We start from the raw sequence: 23,767 nt of genomic DNA, 5'->3' as shown, positions 1-23,767 counted from the left end.
GGTAAGAAGCCCTCATTTTTGCATATTTTACATATCATGCTTCTGGAAGTGACTGGCTTTGCCAGTCAGCAGTTTGTATTACTGGCAGCTTTTCACTTTGAAAATATCAACTTTGTTGCACACACCATTCTTGGACCACAAGGGCCCTCCTTACATCTAAGACTAAAAACCTACTGCAACACTTCCTATAGGCAGGCTCTTCTTTGTAAAATACCCTATGGGCAATAATGTGTGTCTTTTATTTTGGTTTCCTCTTATTTTACAAAAAAAATAAGCACAGCCAGTCAAATTAAAGCAGACCCCAATGATAAAAACTTAGGTCAATATAGTTCATAAATTAAAGTCAAGATGAAAAAAATCAGGCCTGTCCTAAGAATGAAGCACTGTCTCTAATTAAATGATCTGTAAATGCAATTGATAATATTTTAAATGATTTTTATGAATCATATTTTATATGATTAAAAGCATTTTAGAGATTTTACAGTATTTTTTTAGAAACCAATATACATGGTCTAACTTTGGACACTGGACTACAGTACACATTTACAATAATATATTACACAGAAACCCCAAGGGGTGAACACTCACATATATAATTTAAGATAACAAAGACAGTAACATTATTCCCATCTTGCTCTTTTTGCCTTTTGTTTCTGTCATACTCCTGACAAATTATAGAGCCATGACTTGAATAAGACACTCTCCCCAAGCAGCTCTGTAATGGAATATCATCCCTGGGTCTACTGCCGCTGCTAAGTCGCTTCAGTCGTGTCCGACTCTGTGCGACCGCATAGAGGGCAGCCCACCAGGCTCCCCCATCCCTGGGATTCTCCAGGCAAGAACACTGGAGTGGGTTGCCATTTCCTTCTCCAATGCATGAAAGTGAAAGTGAAAGTGAAGTCATTCAGTCGTGTCCGACTCTTAGCGACCCCATGGACTGTATCCTACCAGGCTCCTCCGTCCATGGGATTTTCCAGGCAAGAGTACTGGAGTGGGGTGCCACTGCCTTCTCCGATCCCTGGGTCTGCATACAGTTATATCTGAAAGGGATCCTCTTGCCATCCAAGAGGCAGTTTTGTGAGGTTGAAGTCCCACTAGAGGAGCTCTTACTGCACTGTTCATTGTTGACACCAGGGAAAAGGAATAGAACAGAAGGCCCACGTGCCTCTACTCAGGGATCTAGAATTCCTTCTCTGGGTCTTGGATCAGGAATTTCAAACTTGCCTCAGAACAAATACCTTATTTCCTAGTGTCTCAGTATCCTAAGTTGTTATCTGACTGTGAAGTTTAGACCATGTTGGGTCCTACACATTGTTATTCATATTTTAACAGCTATGGACAGCAGGAGGAGAAGGGGATGACAGAGGATGAGATGGCTGGATGGCATTATCAGCTCCATGGACAGGAGTTTCAGCAACCTCTGGGAGATGGTGAAGGACAGGAAAGCCTGGTGTGCCGCAGTCCATGGGGTCACAAAGAGTGGGATATGACTGAGCGACTGAACAACATCAGACAGCTTGATTTTGTGAGATCCCATGACTTGGTCTCAGATACTTGTCATCTCACATTCAAATTAAGCCCAATATACTTAAATTTTATTTGTGTTACTAGTGTATATCTTAATTTTAAAAATATTAGCAAATATTTTCTTGGTTTATTTTTTTAAATCTTCACTATAGCTAGATAAAATGCAAGTCTATGTATAAAATGTAATTAACCAGCAATGAATAAAATATAATTAATCAGTATTAAAGAAAATTACTTAAGATTATTGATTTTGGGGGCCACAATGATACTATTCAATTAATATTATAAGGAAATGAACTTAAAAGAGTTAATCTGTATAAGAGCAGTTTTTCTCCTTCTACTAGAATATGATAACTATTTGGACAGGTTTAGCAAATCATTCACAGGGCACCTAACCCTGTGTTTTAAACATGATGTCCCTCATGCATAGCAGGTTGGTTGGGACAAAGCTAAATGATGGGCAAAGAGAAATAAAAAAGAAGAAACAGTGGATACCATTTACTGAGCAGTCATTGCAGAATTTACATTGCAATACTGCTCTAGCCCCTTTTCATACATTATTACTTAATTCTCAGAAAACCCAGTGGTAGTTGGGTAGTGGAAGTTATTTTACATATAAGGGGAAAAAAGGAAGGAAGGGGAGAGAGAAGAGGAGAAGGGAATGAAGGAGGAAGTGAATGATTCAACCCTGTGTGTTGTCAGTGGAGAAGCAAAGCAGAGATAATGACCCTCTGTGGTCATGGAGGACTCAGTATTGGAAGAAAATCTTGTAACTTGCAATGAAGGGTTCTTTAGTTTTCAATACTGATCTTAACAGTGAATTAGTAAAAGAACTGTGGAAAAGTCTAAAAGGTAATTTATTGCTTAGAACCAAAAACTGAAATAGGAGACATAATGTGGGAGCCTGAAAATGTAACCAATGAATCCAGAGCATTATTATCATAAGAAGATGGGTTCAGTACTGCATGAAAGACTGCCTGCTGCTGCTGCTGCTAAGTCGCTTCAGTCGTGTCTGACTCTGTGCGACCCCAGAGACGGCAGCCCTCCAGGCTCCCCCGTCCCTGGGATTCTCCAGGCAAGAACACTGGAGTGGGTTGCCATTTCCTTCTCTAACGCATGAAGTAAAAAGTGAAAGGAAGTCGCTCAGTCGTGTCTGACTCTTCTCGACCCCATGGACTGCAGCCCACCAGGCTCCTCCATCCATGGGATTTTCCAGGCAAGAGTACTGGAGCGGGGTGCCATCGCCTTCTCCAAAAGACTGCCTACTAGACAAAAATAGAATTGTACACTTGAAATCCCAGTGTATATATGAATGAAACAAAACTTAGTAGGCACATTTTTGCCACTGTAATTCTGACAGAAATAGGTAGCAATATTAGATGAAAATCCATAAAAATGCTAATTTTTTAAACATCAGAAATCTATCTGGTTAAAAATCCTGCATAAGGCCATGTTTCAGAATTTGTATAATGCACTTTATATTTTAGACTTTCCCACTTCTCAGAAAACAGATTCTTCCTTTGTCCTTTCAGAATTGTCAAAGAGACATATGCTACCTGATAGATTTTTCTTTCAACATCTATTCTCTAGCTATCTACTGTCATTTTTGACATAACAACATTTGAGTATGTAATATAGTAAATTGTTAGGGGGAAAAACATTTTGCGCAGTGAATTTGTAGCTGAAGTACAATTGCAGTAACATGAATACATATCCCTTCAGTTGTACTGTCTCTTTTAAGAACCAGGATGTCTGTTCTTATAGCAGAAATCTAGTCCATTAGAATCTTAGTGTCTGGAGAAGTGCGTTAAGACTACATAACTTGATAATGTATGTGACTGTTATATTAAATAGTGGGACTTTTGATGTGTGAATTGAGATTATTAACAGTAAAGGTGATAATAAATACACTAATCCTAATTTATTATGCTTCAATAACCCGCTATTTGCCATAACACAAACACTTGCAAAATCTTCCACAGACGTGCTCAAAACCAACTTGCAAAACAAATAAGCCACCACCTACTGTTAAAGGGTAGTTTGAATATTTCAAAACCAACAGCTTAATAAAGATTAAGGAGTCTAATAAGCTTTCACATTTCCTTAACAAAAAAGCTTTCAGGAGACACTGAGGAAGAGAAAATCATAGTGTTCAAATGTGCTGTGTAAAGTATGATAATAAATATATGTAAGAGAGGTGGATTTTAATAACAATAACAAATACTGTTTTCTCACCAATGACTGCCCGTGAGGCACATTCTTAAGTCGACTTGCATGGCTGCTGCTATTTGTCAAAATTCGCTTCATCACTTATAGTCTCAGAGTTCTTTTCCTTTTAGCTCAGTGTTGTGATGGAATCAATACAAATCTGCTCTTAAAATATCTGTCTCTGACCTGTGTTTGTTTTAAACTGCATCATTCATAATAGTGATGGATAGGTTATGCTATTCCTCTTTGTCTGCACAAAGCGCCATAGCATAAAAAGCGCATATATTTTATGCCCAAGGTCAGCAGAAAATTAATGGATAAAGAGCTAGATAAAATGGAGTTCAAGCTGAATGGTCTGAGTGCGCTCTACAGGGTACAGACCAGGCAGGCGGTACAAAGCCCATTACACTTAAACACTCTTGAAGCATTTCAGAAGTAGAATCGTTTCCACAGGCTAACACATAAAATCACCAAGCTCTCTCATAAAAGCACCGAGCTGCCACAAAGAGCCCACAGGAATGCGCAAAGTGCTCCTTTTCCTGGGTTCCCATGGCATACTCCATCTAAGCAATAAGCCTATTTTTTACCATAAGCAATAATCCTATTTGCTGTTTATTGCTAGGGTTGAACAAGTTATGCTTTCTTGTCATTAGTAAAGCCTTTTATAGTAAACTCCTCTTTTAAAGCTTTCCTGCTAATACTCTCTACTGCTCCACCCCAGCTTTTCCTGGTGAGTGCTAGGACTCCGTAAAGGGGTAAGGTGAGCTGGTTCCAACGAGAGCAGAGCTTCATAGTGAACAGTTGCACTCTATTTTCTGGAATATTCAACTGCAGACACATGGAAGCAAACTAAGCAGAAATTAAGGGGTGCAGGGAGGATGAGAATTCTAAAATAAAAACCATCCATGGGTTTCGATGATCACTTATAGTATCTATACATAAATATATCAAATAAAAACGTATTCGGCAGAGTGAAGTAACTCAAAACCAGTGGTTTTCTTCATGGACCTTGCTAGGAGAACAATATTACATTTCTGAGGCAGTAACAATTAAGCAAAGTCACAGTGGAATTTTTTTTTTAATCTGTCTTTCTAGATTTAGAAAACCAGTATGTGATGAATAGATAAGTGAATTTCTTCCCCTCGTGTTTGCTTTGTTTTAAGGGAAACTCATAGTTAACAGCTATGATTTGTCCCTATAGTAAAGCCTGTGGAACTGTATAAATAAACTGCTCTGTAAGCTGAGGAGATTGCCCATTATCTCCGAGAGGATGCTCTGATGAGAGTCTATCAACACAAAGCCAAAACTCATCCTGAGCATCAAGAGAGGACTTTCTGGTGACAGCTCTTGCTCACGGTCTCTTTCAGGCCAATTATATGGCACTAGAAAATTATGTGAAAAAGTTAAACTTAGAAAAGAACTAGAGTTGGTGGGAACAAAAATTACATTTTAGGTGGTGATACAGAAATTAAACCCAGCAGTCAACAATTGTGACTCTGAATACAAAATGCTTTTTTTTCCCCCACATAATTTATAAACAGATACAGGTAGTATTCTGTGAGTTCTCTTATTAAATATAATAAGCAAGTTCTGCTGTCAGTAAAGCTGGATTAAACTCTTTAGTTAGCCACTAATGGGGTGTGGCTGACTCAGAACTTTATTTTACAAATAAAGAAACTGAAGCAAAAAGATTAGTAAGAGTCAGAAAGTAATCTCTAAGATCTCCTCCACCCTAACAAACAGCAAAGCCAAGCTCTCCCCCAAATCTTCTATGATGCTCTCTTAACATAAAAAGGTCCAGGTTTATGATCTGAGGAGAGAGGGGTTTGCTTATCAATAGCATTGCAGAAATAAGACTTTCTGCACCACATCCACAGGACAGTCACGTACATGAAATGACTTCAGGGAAATTCCTCATTTAGGGAAAAAGCAATTATGAGGAATTTGCAAGGACCATAAAAATTTTTTTAAATAGTAATAAAAGGCTGAGATGAAGAATAATGGTCCACAGCTACAAAGAGAATAAATTAAGATTAAACATCACAAAAAATTCTACAAGGGGGGTTAACAGAGGAACTGCTCAGAGAAGTACTCAAGTCATCCTCATTAGAGGCACTGAGAAATAGATTAGTTAACAACCTACTGGGAAGACTAGAGAAGCCCCTTCTGAATTACATGTGTACTTTCTGGCTTGAAAAAAAAAAACAGTTAATGGAAAATGTAACAACATTTCCACCATCAAAAGAATGAAGAAAAGTTCAGTGTGTTGGGTTTCAGGAGACTAGGGAGACCCCAAATTATCTCATACAAAGCTGCAGGCCCTCTTCAAAAGTCATCCATTCTGGGTCCGTAGCAATTAGCCAGATAAGTCCCATTGATATTAAAACTGGCTTAAAGTCAGATTGAATGTGTTTTTTTCCCCTCAATTCTAAATAAATGGAGCCATCTTTCTTGACTATTAACCATATCTCTAACCTTCAGGAAAATTGCTTTTGTTTCACTTTTTCTATAATATGGAAATACTAAAAGCTCTTCTCTCTCCCCTAAAAATGCTGCATAATTTGTATCACTTAAGTAAAAACATTAGTAGGAGTATTTAGGAAGCACTGCTATTTATTCTGCACTTTTCACCTATGCAAAACATTTTCTAACTACTGTTCAATATCATGACTACAATATGAATGAGGCTAATATTTACATTTTGTTTATATTTCAATTCTAGTAGAATAATTTTAGAATTCATGTGTGCATAAACTTAGCAGAAAATAATCTAATGAATATTTTACATTTCATTTCAACCTTATCTGTGCTGATACTTGGCAGTTCCAGAGACAACCTTCAGTCTTCCTCAATATAAAACCATTTCTGTCATATTCTATTAATGTCATCTCAAATTCGGTGCCAACCTGTTCATGCCTAGATATACTGCCAAGGACAAGCTATACCATTCACCTTTTAGTCTTTCTGATTGAAACCAGCCTTGACTGATCTCAAAATAAACTAGAAGCAAAAAGTAGCCACTTCTTAAAATTACCAAAATCATCCTGATCAAAATATCAGTAACTGGTGTGTGCTAAGTCGCTTCAGTTGTGTCCAGCTCTGTGCAATCCTATGGACAGCAGTGTCCCATAGTAACAAAAGCTCTACTGACGGTGTCAATCAAGAAGCACGCAGTTCCCAAAAAGTGGCTCTATAAGGTAATCAATTTGGATATTATCTACTATTGTAGCTGTTACAGCACTGACCTCCTTCCTCCAACAGATTCATGGGGATACATTATTTCCTGATGGCAATATTTAGAAGGCCCTGAAAACTGCCTTAACTATTTCATTAAGGAATAATGAATTAAATAAGATAAAAGGACATGAAATAATAAAATGTCCATTAAAGCATTTTAATCTCAGAAGTTTGAAAGCACCAAGGGGACATTCTATCTATTAGGTGTTTTTGCATAGCAAAAGGAAGGTTAATATCTGAGAGAAGAGATATTTTTCTTAAACTTTCAGATATTTTGTTATTACTTAGAGCTCAGTGCACAGTTCCTGTGGGTTCTTTTCACTTTACTCCACTCAGTGAAATGAATATACATTTTCACCAGACATGCACTCTTCCCCCAAAGCTATTAAAACTCAATCGCTCAATTAATTGCCAATCTCACTTAAATGACTCACTGCTGAACTCCAAGCAAACTTTATCTAAAACCAAGTGATATGCTGACTTTCATAAGTAGTCACAATTTTTTAAATAAATTTTAAAAAGAAGGATGTGCATGTCCAAGAGAGGAAGGACTTTTATTAATTAGAAAATCACTATTATCAGAGAAATGCAAATCAAACCCACAATGAGCTACCATATCACGCCAGTCAGAATGGCTGCTATCCAAAAGTCTACAAGCAATAAATGCTGGAGAGGGTGTGGAGAAAAGGGAACCCTCTTACACTGTTGGTGGGAATGCAAACTAGTACAGCCACTATGGAGAACAGTGTGGAGATTCCTTAAAACCTGGAAATAGAACTGCCATATGACCCAGCAATCCCACTGCTGGGCATACATACCGAGGAAACCAGAATTGAAAGAGACACGTGTACCCCAAAGATCATCGCAGCACTGTTTATAATAGTCAGGACATGGAAGCAACCTAGATGTCCATCAGCAGACAAATGGATAAGAAAACTGTGGTACATATACACAATGGAGTATTACTCAGCCATTAGAAAGAATACATTTGAATCAGTTCTAATGAGGTGGGTAAAACTGGAGCCTATTATACAGAGTGAAGTAAGCCAGAAAGAAAAACACCAATATAGTATACTAACGCATATATATGGAATTTAGAAAGATGGTAATGATAACACTGTATGCGAGACAGCAAAAGAGACACAGATGTATAGAACAGTCTTTTGGACTCTGTGGGAGAGGGCGAGGGTGGGATGATTTGGGAGAATGGCATTGAAACCTGTAATTGATCACATGTGAAACGAATCACCAGTCCAGGTTCGATGAATGATACAGGATGCTCAGGGCTGGTGCACTGGAATGACCCAGAGGGATGGGATGGGGAGGGAGGTGGGAGGGTTACGCCATAACCCATGGTGGATTAAATCAATGTATGGCAAAACCAATACAATATTGTAAAGTAAAAAAAAAAAATAAATAAAACTGAGATTGAAATTAAAAAAAAAAGAAAGAAAATCACTATTATATAAATAAAGACAGGTAACAGCAAATTAATCCAGCATCAGGCATAACGTCACAGGGACAATCTGGTCATCTATTTTATTAAAGTGATGCAATTAGATCACACATCAGATATGACAACAGTTATTGTACTCTGAGAACACCTTTCCATACTTTAGACTGCAAACAAGTAGAGGATCTCTAAGTCTGAACTTAATAAGGCAAAGTTTTAAAGTTTGTACTTAAACTACAGGTCTTATTTACCCAGAGTGACTTAGATTTTTCCTGAATGTAACTCAGATTGCATGTGAACATGAGAGAGAATGAAAGAATATGATTATTTATCTATATATATCAAACAGGGCCTGACTAAATTTAGTTCACAGAATCAACAAACAGGGCCTGACTAAATTTAGTTCACAGAATCGTTTTGGCACATTCCTACACTTTCTCCTCACTCCCTAACACCTTGCCTCAAATTTTCACACACAAAAAAACAGTGATTTCATTCTAAGAGTATAGCAAATTCATTAAATAATTCTATATGGAGCAACCAACATACACATTCATGTTATACTGAAGGACCCTTTTGTGTGCTGTTTTTTTTTTTAATTCTTCAAAATGAATTATAGGTCAATAAGCATTACTTACGGCTCTGTCCTTTCCCCCACCCTATGTGCCTTTATCAGATGAAAATTTCAGTCCAGACTGACATCTCTAAAAATGTGGCTGCAAAGAAGACTTAATCTGTTTATTTTGTGAGTGGCAAAGAAGTATTTAAGCCCACAAAATTTCCATTAAAATGCAAGAAAAATTGCTAAGCATATCTATTGCTCAAGAATAATTTAGACAGGGAAAAAGTAACTGCCCAGGTTTTCAAAAGGTGTTTAAGTCGCAAAAAGAAATAGAAAATGGTTGTAATAAATGTAGTGATTCTAAACCTTTATTAAATACAGTTGACCCTTGAACAATGTGGGGGCTGGGGCACTGAACCTCTGCACAGTCGAGAATCCATACATAACTTATTGCCTGCCCCCCATATACGAGATTCCTCTGTATCTATATATCCACAGTCCCCTGGACCCTACAGTATTGTACCACATGTCCTAAGCACTGTGTTAGGTGTTAAGGAAGAAGACCAGCCTGGGCTGGTTCCTCACAAGGCTGAGTTTTGGATGTAGTTTTGCTTAACAGGAAAGGTGCCGCAAACATTTTAGCAGAAGAATGACGTGTGTCAATTTATATTTACAAATGAGATATCCCCAACAGCCTTTTAATCCTCCAATATTATAATGGATAGAATTCCATATGCATGCATCTTATGGAATAATATCTGCACAAACTATTTATCTATTCTTCTAACACCAAATCCCAAAATGTTGGAAGATTGCTGAAGGCTTTTTTGTTTCCTCTTAAATATTAATGCACACACTTTTCAAGCAATTGTTGGCACATAATACCTGCAGCAATTTCTGATTCTATCATGTTTGTAAAACATAATGTCAATATCTATAATAACTATAAACACACGATATTAAGTTTTGTTATAGTACCACTTCCAACTTACTGGAATAATTCTGCATTTCAAACAGGCTTCCAAAATAGATTCATACTATATGATGTTTGCTGGGGAAAATGGCAGTGGCTTTATGGTTATGATTCGGAACTTTAACAATTACCTATTATACTTTATGTTCTTTCTGATGTTTTCTACAATTTCACATTTCAGATGCTCCTAATATTATAAAGTCAAGATAAATAGAACTTCTGTAGATTGAGGCCATAATAATTAATTTAGTGTTATGTGTGATTCTATTTTTGTGTCTAGGTAGCTAGATACAAGTATAGGAATATTCTGGTGTTAGATAAATATCTAAATACACCGACAAAATAATCCATATTTTCACATCCATGTTTCTTCCCTGAGTATCTCTGGTTGCACATTTCACAGACAGAAAGTCAAATTATTCCTCACCATCAAAGCTTCATGAATATATGCTATTCTCTGAAGGCCCAATCTCAGCACATGCCTCCATCAAACCTAGGCCAACCTAGAAAGTACCTTCGGGGGTTATTTTTCCTTTGTGGCCATATCCAATTGCTACTGATGCTGCCTTTTGAGTTACCCCATCTCTCTCTCCTCTTTCTCCCCACGGCTACTAACCCTCATCATGAACAATCTATTTTAACTTCAGTACTGAATTCATCCCATCCATTCTGCCTCCACACTGCAGTAAGAGCCATCTTTGAAAACTGCAAAAACTTCAACCTGGGTTTTCCTGATTGAAATATTTTTCCTCTAAAGGCTACCCTCAACCTCTCTTACTTTCCTTTTTCCACTTTCCCTGACATGGCTTGAACTGCCAACTATTACAACTTAGAGCTCTGTGAATACACCACATTGCTTCTGCCAATGCCATTCTCTCAGCCAGGAGTACTTTAAAATGGTCTGCTTAGAGAACTCCATGGGATCTTTCATACCTTAGCTCAAGTGTTAGATCCTTTGAAAACCCTCCCTAACTTCTTAAATCAAATGGCCATCTCCTATTTCCATTCTGGCAGCATCTTCAATTCATCTTTGTCATTCTACTTACACTCAACCACAGTGTTCTAAAGACAGTCCCAGAGTAGCACTTTCAGCATCACTGGGAACTTATTAGACATGCAAATTCTTGGGCCCCAACCCAAGTCTACTGAACCAAAAAGTAGAAACAGAACCCAACCATCTATGGTTTAACAAGCCTTCCAGGTGATTCTGATACATATTTATATTTGAGAACTCCTGTTCTACTAAAATCACATATTTCCGTGTGATCTCTACATCTAATTGAGACTACCTTGATGACTTTCATCTCCCTTCCTTTTCTCTGAATATACAATGCACATTGTTGAACATAAGAGTAAATATACTGAAATTTAGTTTGGGATTTTATCATGAATTCAGTGGTACTTTATACAGGCTCTTAACACATCCAAGCACTGTATATAGGGTACTCATTTGAAACCTGAAGGTTATCAGTGCTAAACAGTAGTATACACAAGTATTGCCAGAAGTTATCCCAGGACACATTTGCCATGAATAGTGACTAAGAATCTATGAAGCTGCTTCTATGCAAGGCCATAGGATCAGGATTATTAACTCCAGTTTAATAAGTTTATAAACTGAGATATGTGGCAGAAAATACTAAAACATAATACAGGCAGAGTTACTACCTGGTAGAAACTGATTTTTAAAGGAATAACACCATGTTATTTGAAAGGAATTCTTGCCATTCTACTAAAAATATTTAGTAGAGAAGAATTACATGGTAATCCTGTTTACCTCAGCATTTTCTTTAATAATTACCATGTGCAAAGGCATTGTAAATCGCACTTGGGGGTGGAAAATAGAGCACAGGACGTAATACCCAGTCCTAAGTTCAAATACTTCACCATTTGGAAATACAACTTGAAAGATTTTAACTGTTGTGGTAAGATCCTGATTAACACTGCTTAGGCAAAAAATTGCAGCCTTTCCTCTCCTCCACACATGTCTACACCATAGCTGATAACCAGGATCTCTACACATTCTTCACTACAGAATTTCTTGTGCTGATACCCTACAGAGATTTTCTGAGAGAGTAGTCTGGTGTGCTTGCAACCACTGGATTGAATTAGAAATCAAATAATAACTACAGCTTTTTAATATCATACATAGACTTCTAAGAAGCCAAACGTTAACTATGTCTAATAAACACAAAGGATATAGAGGAGTTTGGGGCTTCTGAACAACTGCATCCTCAAGTCGATGGTTTACAAACATGACGTGTAAGTGGCCCTTCACTCATAGCAACATCTCATCATATAAATGTCTCTGAGGGATATGATAGCAGAGTTCAACTAATATTAATTTGAATAACAAAGAGAGAAATAAGAGGAAAAGATATATTCTATGACATAATACCTTATAAAATCATTTGATGCAGAACAGCATTTTGTTTTAAATGCAGAGGTGTTGCTTAACTAACGTTTCTGAGTAGTTATTCATTTTAATGTTTCCATGAATCATTCTTTATGATACATAAGAATATAATATATTCTTTAAAATATATTTTTTATAATATACTAAAATATTTTTAAAGAAAGATACTGGTCACCAAAATACTGGTCACCTGAGGTGAACAACTGACTCACTGGAAAAATCCCTGAAGCTGGAAAAGAGTCCACCTTCAGCTTCTACCAATAAAGTGCAGAAGGAGAAGAGGGCATCAGAGAATGAGATGGCTGGATGGCATACTGATGCAATGGACATGAACTTGAGCGAATTTTGGGAGATGGTGAGGGACAGGGAGGACTGGCATGCTGCAGTCTATGGGTCGCAAAGTCAGACACGACTGGGTGACTGAACAACAACAACAAGGTAATAGAAGTAATATGCACACAATTTCAAAGTTGCTAAATACACATCACATACTGGACAAAGATTCTTTGTGTCAAGATACGCCCAACAAAAAAGTGGCAACAGCGATACTGCATTTCACAATTCATTCATTCAGACTGATTTTATTGATCACATGTGTTCATGCCAACCATTCTGGTATTTATTAGGCAATAAAAAAACAACAAGAAACCTACTGTACCCACAATAAAGAGCTCATATTTTAGAGGAAAAAAGGAATACATATATAGTTGCAGATTTAAATGCATTAATGGAATATAAGGTATTTTTATAAAGGTATTAACCACATCAAAATAGGATAATGACCATATCTATCAAAGGCATTAAGAACAGTTTTCAAAAGAGTTTTCAAAGACTTAGGTGCTGATAGACAGGAAAGATTTACCAGATGGTGCAAAAGAAGACCAGGGAATTACATGGAAGGAATACCAGGTGGATGTATACACTGGGACAAATAGAGAATACTTAGTGGGACTGGACGGCATTTTTATGATGGGAAAAACTGTTGCTGGGGTGGGTGGGAGCCCAGAGGTCCTGCTAAACAGTTTGCTCCTCATCCCACCAGTAAACCATCAAAGATATGTAAATAGGGCAGTGACATGATCAGATTTCACGCCTGTGCTGTAGTCATGAACATTTAAAGTGTTTCCGGGACTTAAAGAGCTCTTAAGTCATTCTACAAATGTTCAGCAAGAAAGTCAGTGTAAAGAGAGGAATACATTTCTATTAACAACAGATAATGTCAGATATTAAGAGAGAATACATGAAATTAACTAAATATTTAAGGCCAAAGTGTTATCATTAGCAGGGGATATGAGCAAAGAAAATGTAGACTTGCCTTTGAAAACTAAATAAGATATTATGCAAAGAAAATGAGCATTGCCGTTGAGATAACTGGCAAATGAAGACAGATTTGAAGTAATACACAACTTTAAAACACTGAAGCAATAAGAAAATAGCTTAGAACATAGCAGCACAATCACCTATATTAATAGACCTAAAAAGTGAAGTGATGAGAGCAATTAAGTTTTCCTTCTGCAATAGTGACCCAAGGTATTTTGTTTCTTCAGTTTTGAATACATGCTGCAGCTTGCAGTCCCGAATAAATTTCTTATTGTTGCAAATGAAAAGAACACCTGAACACAGAGGTAACATAGAACATGATGGCATGAAACAGTCAAGGTTGTTTTTGACAAGTTAATACAAAATAACCTTAAACGGGAGTCGTCCATTATGACACCATTTTCAGCCCTATTTTACCTAGTGAGCTATGATTTACAAAATTGTGTAATTACAGAAAATAGCTAACTGACCATGGAGCTACTTGCAAATACAACAAAATGGTTGTTATACAATCAGTTGTATAAAAGCACCTTTGTATCAGTTCAGTTCAATTGCTCAGTCCTGTCCAGCTCTTTGCGACTCCATGGACTGCAGCACGCCAGGCTTCCCTGTCCATCACCAGATCCCATGGCTTACGCAAATTCATGTCCATCGAGTCGGTGATGCCACCCAACCATCTCACCCTCTGTCCACCCCTTCTCCTCCTGCCTTCAATCTTTCCCAGCTTCAGGGTCTTTTCCAATGGGTCAGCTCTTCGCATCACGTGGTCAAAGTATTGGAGTTTCAGCTTCAGCATCAGTCCTTCCAGTGAATATTCAGGACTGATTTCATTTAGGACGGACTGGTTGGACCCTGTTGCAGTCCTAGGGACTCTCAAGAGTCTTCTCTAACACCACAGTTCAAAAGCATCAACTCTTTGGTGCTCAGCTTTCTTTATAAAGTCCAAATCTCACATCCATACATGACCACTGGAAAAACCATAGCCTTGACTAGACGGACCTTTGTTGGCAAAATAATGTCTCTGTTTTTTAATATGCTGTCTAGGTTGGTTGTAACCTTTCTCCCAAGGAGCAAGCGTCTTTTAATTTCATGGCTGCAGTCACCATCTGCAGTGATTTTGGAGAACAAGAAAATAAAGTCTCGCACTGTTTCCACTGTTTCCCATCTATTTGGCATGAAGTGATGGGACCAGATGCCATGATCTTCACTTCCTGAATGTTGAGTTTTCAGCCAACTTTTTCACTCTCCTCTTTCACTTTCATCAAGAGGCTCTTTAGGCCTTCAGTTTCTGCCATAAGGGTGGTGTCATCTGCATATATGAGGTTATTGATATTTATCCCAGCAATCTTGATTCCAGCTTGTGCTTCCTCCAGGCCAGCGGTTCTCATGATGTACTCTGCATATAAGTTAAATAAGCAGGGTGACAATATACAGCCTTAACATACTCCTTTCCCAATTTGGAACCAGTCTGTTGTTCCATGTCCAGTTCTAACTGTTGCTTCCTGATGTGCATACAGGTTTCTCAAGAGGCAGGTCAGGTGGTCTGGTATTCACATCTCTTTAAGAATTTTCCAGAGTTTTTTGTGGTCCACACATCAAAGGCTTTGGCGTAGTAAATAAAGCAGAAGTAGATATTTTTTCTTTAACTCTCTTGCTTTTTCGATGATCCAATGGATGTTGGCAATTTGATCTCTGGTTCCTTTGACTTTCCTAAATCTAGCTTGAACATCTGGAAGTTCACGGTTCACGTACTTTTGAAGCTTGGCTTGGAGAATTTTGAGCATTACTTTACTAGCGTGTACACAGCATGACCATCTAGTGATGTCCATGTGGTCAGGTGACCTTTGCATAGAATCATTATACACACATACACACACGTAAGACGTTATGGAAAGACCCAAATAAACTTTTTGTCTAACCCTATAAAATATGTATGGGGGATTCCCTAGTGGTTCAGATGGTAAAGAATTTGCCTTCAATGTGGGAGACCTGCATTCTATCCCTGGGTCAGGAAGATCCCCTGGAGAAGGAAATGGCACCCCACTCCAGTATTCTTGCCTGGAGAATTCCATGGACAGAGGATCTATGGGCTACAGCCCATGGAGTTGCAAAGAGTCAGATACAGCTCAGCAAGTAACACTTTGACTTTCTTTCTTTCATAAAATATGCATTTTGCATATTTACATATATGCATATACACACATGTATACATATAAATATATACATGAATATGTGTGTGTGCATTCACGTGTGTGTGTCTGCTCAGTCATGTCTGACTCTTTGCTACTCCACAGATTGTAGCCCACCAGGCTCCACTGTCCATGGAATTTCCCAGACAAGAATACTGGAGTGGGTTGCCATTTTCTATTCCAGGGGATCTTCCTGATCCAGGGATTGAACTCCTGTCTCTTGTGTCTACTGCACTGGCAGGTGGATTCTTTACCACTGCTCCACCTATATACATGGGGGTGGGTGGGTGGGTGGGTGGGTGTAATGTTTTAATGGGTAGTTAACTGGGCTGAAATTTTCTTGAGCAAGGAAGGAAGAAACAACTGCTTTTGTAGTGGTTCTATGAAAGCTGGAAGCCAAATATGGTTGATTATATATGCACTGATATCCTGTTCTCCAGTAGACGTGGTTCTCCAGTAGACATCCTAATTTTCAGTAATTTGAAAATTAGATATTGTACTGTCATATTCATATTTACATGGCATACACTGTACTAAAAAGAATGTTTTTAGTTCAATAACTGATTGCTACTGAGAACAGTCCAAAGAATCAGCTCTAGGACAGTGAGTACCCAGAAGCTGGATACACATAGATAAATCCAAAACGAATGTGCTAATCTTTCAGATCAATAAATAGAAAAAGACTTACTAAACCTAAAGAAAGCAAAGAGTAATAGGAAAGATTAGAAACTAGTGAAATATTTTAAAAATACCAGTAAAAAGAATAATAAAACAAAATTATCAATTAAACACTATAATTAAAACTAACTTCTAATGACTTTGGTTAAAATAAATGGAATAGAAAAAAAAAGGAAATAGGAATAAATATAACTCGAAAAATAAAAGGAGGGATAGAGCAAAAGATAATTTAGATTTTTAAATATTCAATAGAATAATAAGAAAAAAAGTATATGCATAAATTTCAAAAGTTAAATGAAAGTAAGGCCCCAGTAAATTATTGAAATTGACAAGGTTTGAAAAATTTAAAACCTTTAAATGACAAGGTTTAAAAAATTTTTAAATTTAGATTTTTAAATATTCAATAGAATAATAAAAGTATGTGCATAAATTTCAAAAGTTAAATGAAAGTAAGGCCCCAAGTAAATTATTGAAATTGACAAGGTTTTAAAAATGGTCATGATAAAGAAACTAGAAAAGGTTCCCATAAAAGCTTGGGAACTCACTCTAGGACAGAGGCAGTGCTTCAAATCAGAGAAAGAATGGACTAGTCAAGAAATGGAGTTGGAAAAACTATGTATCCAGGTAAAGAAACAAAATTACATCACTACTTCACACCAGAGGAAAGTCAACTTCCAATGAGTTAAAGATGCAAATATGAAAAAGTCAATCTTGTTGATTATAATATATTTATAACTTTGGCACAAAAATAGTTTCTTAGACATAATGAGAAAGCAATAATCATTAAGAAAGACTGATATATTTGACTAAATGAAAATTAAAAACTCGAAATCAGTTTAAGCAAAACAAATCATTACAAGGTAATAGGATAGCCTTAGACCTAGAGACTAGATTTGCAATGTATCTAACTCAGAATTAGTAAAGGAACTTTTATACACTAATAACAATAATGATCTAATACAGAAAAATGGAAAAGGACAATAACTAACAACTTACAGAAGATGAAATGCAAATTAAGTATAAGCATATATTCAGCTTCATTAGGAACCACAGAAACAATTTATTAATGAGACAAATTTGGAAATATCTATTAAAGTTGAAGAGTCTTCTTTTTAATATAATTTATTTATTTATTTATTTTGCTATTCAGTTTCACAAATTAAACAGGCAAATCTCTGGAGAATTTCTCCCTTATGTAAATAAAGAGACACATGTAAGAATAACAACTGCAGTACTATTTAGAGCTCGAAATAACCAGAAATCACCTAGAGGCTAATTAACTTAAAAAGGATTAACAAACTATGATTTATTAATTCAATGGAATATTTGAGGAAATAAAAATCAATGATCTAGACTATAGGTTTTAATAAGGACATTTTCTCCAAAGGAACTGACATTAGCACGTAATTTTGTTCTTTATAGTCTGATTATTTTATGGATTTTTAAAATGTGATACTGAACACACAAACCAAGTAGAATACCATTTATGTAAATTATAATGTCAATTTATGTAAAGCTTTAAAACACGAAAAACTATGCTAAATATTATTTAAGACAAATGCATATGTATTAGGTATACAGACTTTCATGTAGATAATATATACTAAGCTTAGGTCACTCTGTTCTTTGGTGAGAGAAGTGGGAGAAGTGAATAAAAGAGAATGGACAAACAATAATGACTTTTTTTTTAAACCTAATGTGACACACCAGTAGGATTTAATAGATATCTGTCCATTATGTTATTTTCTGTACTTTTTAAATTGTATATTCAGAAAGCGAAGTTTATTTTACCAGCACCTCCCTAAAATATACATTCTATACTCAACCATAGGAATCTAAACTATTTTTGCAGTCATATCAATGACAAAATAAATCCTTACCTATACACAAAGCCTTTCAGTTATAGCTTACAATGAAGCCCTGGACCACTATGGTTAATAGAAAAGAATCCCAGATCCTAGCCTCTTTTTCAATTGCTTCTGTGTATATAATGAATATCGGTGTTGATAGTCCTTCTTTGTTCAGTTACTGTGTGAAAGTCTCTCAGCCGTGTCTGACTCTTTGGGACTACACAGACTGTAGCCTGCCAGGGTCCTCTGTTCATGGAATTTTCCAGGCAAGAATTTTGGAGTGGGTTACCATTCCCTTCTCCAGGGGATATTCCCAACCCAGGGATCGAACCCAGGTCTCCCGCACTGCAGGCAGATTCTTTACCATCTGAATCACCAGGGAAGCCCTGTTTTGTTACTAAAAATAACACACACACAGACACACATGCATTTCCCTAAATAACCATGTTGTCACTGATAATGCCATTCTTTCACATGTGAGCATTCTGGAACTCAATAAAAATAATATTGCTTTTTACTATCTCACAGAGGGAAAATATTACTTCTTAAAAAACACCCCCTTAAGATGTTTTCTCTTAAGAGGAAACTTGTTCATTCATGCACTTGGACTTTTTCACATATTTAACAGATTTTATATATTTTTTCCAATATTTTAAAATAGTGTTTTACCTTCAGCCTTTACACTCAGCATGCTAGTAAGGTGAAGGTGAAGGTGAAGTCGCTCAGTCGTGTCCGACTCTTTGCGACCCCGTGGACTGCAGCCTACCAGGCTCCTCCATCCATGGGATTTTCCAGGCAAGAGTGCTGGAGTGGATTGCCATTTCCTTCTCCAGGGGATCTTCCCGACCCAGGAATCGAACCAGGGTCTCCCGCATTGCAGGCAGACGCTTTACCGTCTGAGCCCCTGGGGAAGCATGCTAGTAAGTTGTGTGCAAATATAACAAATGTTACTTCTTAAATAGCAGGAAATAACTCGTGGCTTTCAATAAAATGCGTATCATGTGAAATTTTCAAGATTGGTCTTAAAAACGTGAAATTGAGTTAGCCAACTCTGTGCTGTGCTTAGTTGCTCAGTGTCTGACTCTTTGTGACCCCATGGACTGTAGCCCATCAGGCTCCTCTGCCCATGGGAATTCCCCAGGCAAGAATACACGAGTGAGTTGCCATTTCCTCCTCCAGGGAATCTTCCCAACCCAGGGATCGAACCTAGGATTCCTGCTTTGCAGGCGGATTCATTACCATCAGAGCCACCAGGGCTTAGCGCTCTCTAGAGAACTGAATTCTTCAAACGTTTAACTGCAGGGTTACAAAAGGAGAGAAAAGGAAAGGCACAGTATTGAAAGCTGCTTGATGGCTAGAAAGTTCTTCGGCTCCAACATGAAAGAGCTTCACTGTCCAGAGTCAGTCTCCTGTGACGGCTCTGGCAAGGTTCAGTCACCGCGCTGCACTAAACAATAGTCACTCTATTACTGGTTCCCTTTTGAGCCATTCAGACAACATTGTCTCCTGTTTTTGAAGAGTCTCAGGTATGAATGTTTAAGGCATGAAGACAGAGTTTGGATGCCATTAGGATGTGAGTAGATATGTGGGATTTAACTTCATTTCTGCACCACAACCATCACCCTACTTTGAAAACAGACTTTATGTCAATGTTCATGATAGTCTTTGCTTGCCCAGATGAAATGCATATATTCTAGTAAAATCATGAATTTTTGCCAATTTAAAAAGATACCTTAATAAACAGATCAGTCCTGGGTGTTCATTGGTAGGACTGATTTTGAAGCTGAAACTCCAATACTTTGGCCACCTGATGTGATGAGCTGACTCATTTGAAAAGACCCTAATGCTGGGAAAGATTGAGGGCAGGAGGAGAAGGGGACGACAGAGGATGAGATGGCTGGATGGCATCACCGACTCGATGAACATGGGTTTTGGTGAACTCCAGGAGTTGGTGATGGACATGGAGGCCTGGTGTGCTGCGGTTCATGGGGTTGCAAAGAGTCAGACATGACTGAGCTAATGAATTGAACTGAACTGAATAAATAAAAAAGAGAGAGAGAGAGAGAGGCAATTCTGTTGATTAAATGCTTGCAATGCACCAGGCACTTCTGAGTCTTTGCCTGAATTATTTCATTATATTTTTCAAAAGTCCTATGGGTTGGGCCATAACCTTACTTTACAGATCAGGAAGTTGTGACAGATCCAATCATCTCATAAATCCACTTGTCCTCTCTGTACCGTGGTTTCTCCCTCAATCAACAAGAGATTAAAACTTTATTGTAACCAATTATACTTGTAAACAAATTGTGAATATTAATAGACATTAATTTTTAAATCATTTATAACGTCCTGTGGATTATCAAGTAAAAGACCATATAAACCACACTGCTGCTTCTTCATGAAGTCTCCAGCAGCCCGTGTGCACTCTTCTCTGATTTGTGTTCCACAGAGCAAGTAGTCTGTACTGCCGACCTCACAGTGGAGACTTACACTGTTCTCTGGAGTGGCCTTGTTTCACCCACCTCTTCTAGACTGAGATCAAAGACAGCTGATCCAAAAAAGAAAAAAATAAATAAAATAACACGCTGACTTGGTTAGATCATTCCATTTTAAGTATTCAAAAGGTAAGTCCCCAAGACAGTGTGACTCTTCAGAGAGCTCATTAAGTGGGAATCAGAAAGGGAATCTACCTCTCTAACCACTATTCACCTCAACAAACAACCTGTTTTCCCCTCAAGATCATTGCACATTGCTTTGGTTTCTATTGCTTCTCACAATATTTGCCTTGTGTTGGACCCAATATACACTTAAATTTTAATATTAATATAGGATTTTAAGATCTTAGACATAGAATTCAAAGAGGTCCATCTGATCCAGGCTCTTCACTTTACCCATAGAGAAACTGAAACTAAGAGTCAGCAAGAGACCAGGGTCACACTTCATTCTTATTTTAGGTTATTCAACCACTTGCAAACCATATGTCAGTACAGGCAGCAGCTACAGGCACTGGCACATTTCTTATCATTATTTAGATTTTAGCTTTGATTTCTTAGGTTTCTAGGAAGTCTGTTCACTTCTAAACAATAAACAAAGTAATGCCAGAATCTCTTCCAATTTCACTAACCTCCTTCCAGTACTCCAAGAAGAGAATAAGTTTATATTGGCTTTTGCCACTGCAGCAGTTAAATACACTTGTGAAATCTGAAAGTGTGTAATGACATAATAATTTGAGTAAAACTAGTAAAATATAGCCATATCTATTATCATAGTCCTTACAAGTTTCCTAATCATATAAACTTTAATGGAAAATTGAATGAGAGGGAAAAGTCAAATTAAATTCAATAGACTGAAAGTTCTCTTATATCCCAGGAGGAAAATAAATACACGGCTACTTTTGAAATACCTTGACCTCAATGGCCCTGGAAAGCTGTATGTGGTCTTTGCAGCCAAGGAACCAAGAAATCAGAAACACGTGTTACAAGAAAGGAACAAACCACTCAGTGAAGAGGGACAAAGCTTAAACAAAGTTCTCTAAGTGCAAATTTCCACTGTGGCAAATAATTTTTTCAATGTATCTTTCCATTGATTAGAAGAAAACCATAAATTCTCGAAGATGCCAGCAGACACGAAATAATCAAGCCGGTAGGATTAAGCAGCAAATAAAAGCTTTCTGTATCCCAGGCAGGCTCCAGTGACAACAAGCAGCCAGTGACCGGGCTCTTCTGCCCAGAACACACGCAACACGCGTGTGACAATTTTAAGTAAACCTGATCTTTGAATATGTGGTATAATTGGCTTTAAGGATTTTCTTTTACCGTGCCTTCTACCCATGAGAATGAAACCCAGTAAAGCTGGGCTAATTTGCATTTTGAAATTTCATTGTGTTTTATTTTCCTTTAGAGGGTTCTTGTTACAGAAGAGCTTCATTAACTCAATTAGGCATGATCCAGTGGGCCCGTACAAATTAGGCTAGCCACAGTATCTTTAGAATGGACAAAAATAAGAAGCCAGCTGTACTCTGTATATTTTGAAGGAAATCATACCAGCTGACATTTCTTTGTGTTACAGTCATTTTAAGCTCATGGCAACTGCAATAACCAAAATGTGTTTTGAAAGCCCCATTTTCTAATACTAAAGACATATAATAGATATGCCAGTGGAAAAGGAATACCTTTTTTTTTTTTAACCATAGATTTTTCATAGCTGTTGTCATAGAAATAATGATTCTTTGGCAAAAGTATACTCATATATCAGTATTCAACAACTAGTGTTATAGTAACTTACATTCTATACATATTACATTTCAAAGAACCAGGTGTTGGGGGAAAAGAAAACAACTAAGAAGAAAGGCATTTTCTTCATCTTTCTATAACACACACACACACACTGCAAGTAACACCAACCAATGGAAAGGGTACATGGAACCTGATTCCACTTGGCCTGTGACTATAGACAGTTGCTTTTGGCCTTAGTTTCTTCATCAAGCAGTAGATATAACAACACTTTTGAAGACGAGTCTTTAGACAATTGACCTGTTTATAAGAATCACCTGGGTAATTGTTAAAGAGATACTTCGACCATGTTTCAGACCTACTGAATTAGGATTTCCATTGAGGAGCTTCAGCTCAGTCAGTTCAGTCGCTTAGTCGTGTCCGACTCTTTGCGACCCCATGAGTCACAGCACGCCAGGCCTCCCTGTCCATCACCAACTCCCGGAGTTCACTCAGACTCACGTCCATCGAGTCAGTGATGCCATTCAGCCATCGCATCCTCTGTCGTCCCCTTCTCCTCCTGCCCTCAATCCCTGCCAGCATCAGAGTCTTTTCCAATGAGTCAACTCCTCGCATGAGGTGGCCAAAGTACTGGGGTTTCAGCTTTAGCATCATTCCTTCCCAAGAAATCCCAGGGCTGATCTCCTTCAGAATGGACTGGTTGGATCTCCTTGCAGTCCCAGGGACTCTCAAGAGTCTTCTCCAACACCACAGTTCAAAAGCATCAATTCTTCGGCACTCAGCCTTCTTCACAGTCCAACTCTCACACCCATACATGACCACTGGAAAAACCATAGCCTTGACTAGACGAACCTTTGTTGGCAAAGTAATGTCTCTGCTTTTGAATATGCTATCTAGGTTGGTCATAACTTTCCTTCCAAGGAGTAAGCGTCTTTTAATTTCAGTATTTTTAGACAAGTGATTCTTACTGAGCTTTGATACACTAGAACACAAGGAATGTGAAAGCTCCATAAAAAAAAAAAAAAAATTGAGTGACATGTGTATGAAAGGAACATTATTCAGAATGAGAATTTCTACTACCAAGTACTACTGAGAAAAAAATCATATCGACAAATTTACTTTGGT

At 37.6% G+C, this 23,767-nt stretch overlaps 1 protein-coding gene across 24 annotated transcripts in view; it reads right to left on the bottom strand.

Annotated features, from left to right (window-relative positions):
* The window catches only part of PTPRD (protein tyrosine phosphatase receptor type D), a 2,527,413-nt gene that overhangs the window by 276,923 nt on the left and 2,226,723 nt on the right, over positions 1 to 23,767 (bottom strand). The window lies entirely within an intron of this gene.

Source organism: Bos indicus, chromosome 8, assembly GCF_029378745.1.
Source record: "Bos indicus isolate NIAB-ARS_2022 breed Sahiwal x Tharparkar chromosome 8, NIAB-ARS_B.indTharparkar_mat_pri_1.0, whole genome shotgun sequence".
NCBI classification, from domain to species: Eukaryota; Metazoa; Chordata; class Mammalia; order Artiodactyla; family Bovidae; genus Bos; species Bos indicus.
The sequence above is the reverse complement of the archived record's forward strand: the minus strand, read 5'-3'. Positions and strand labels throughout refer to the sequence as shown.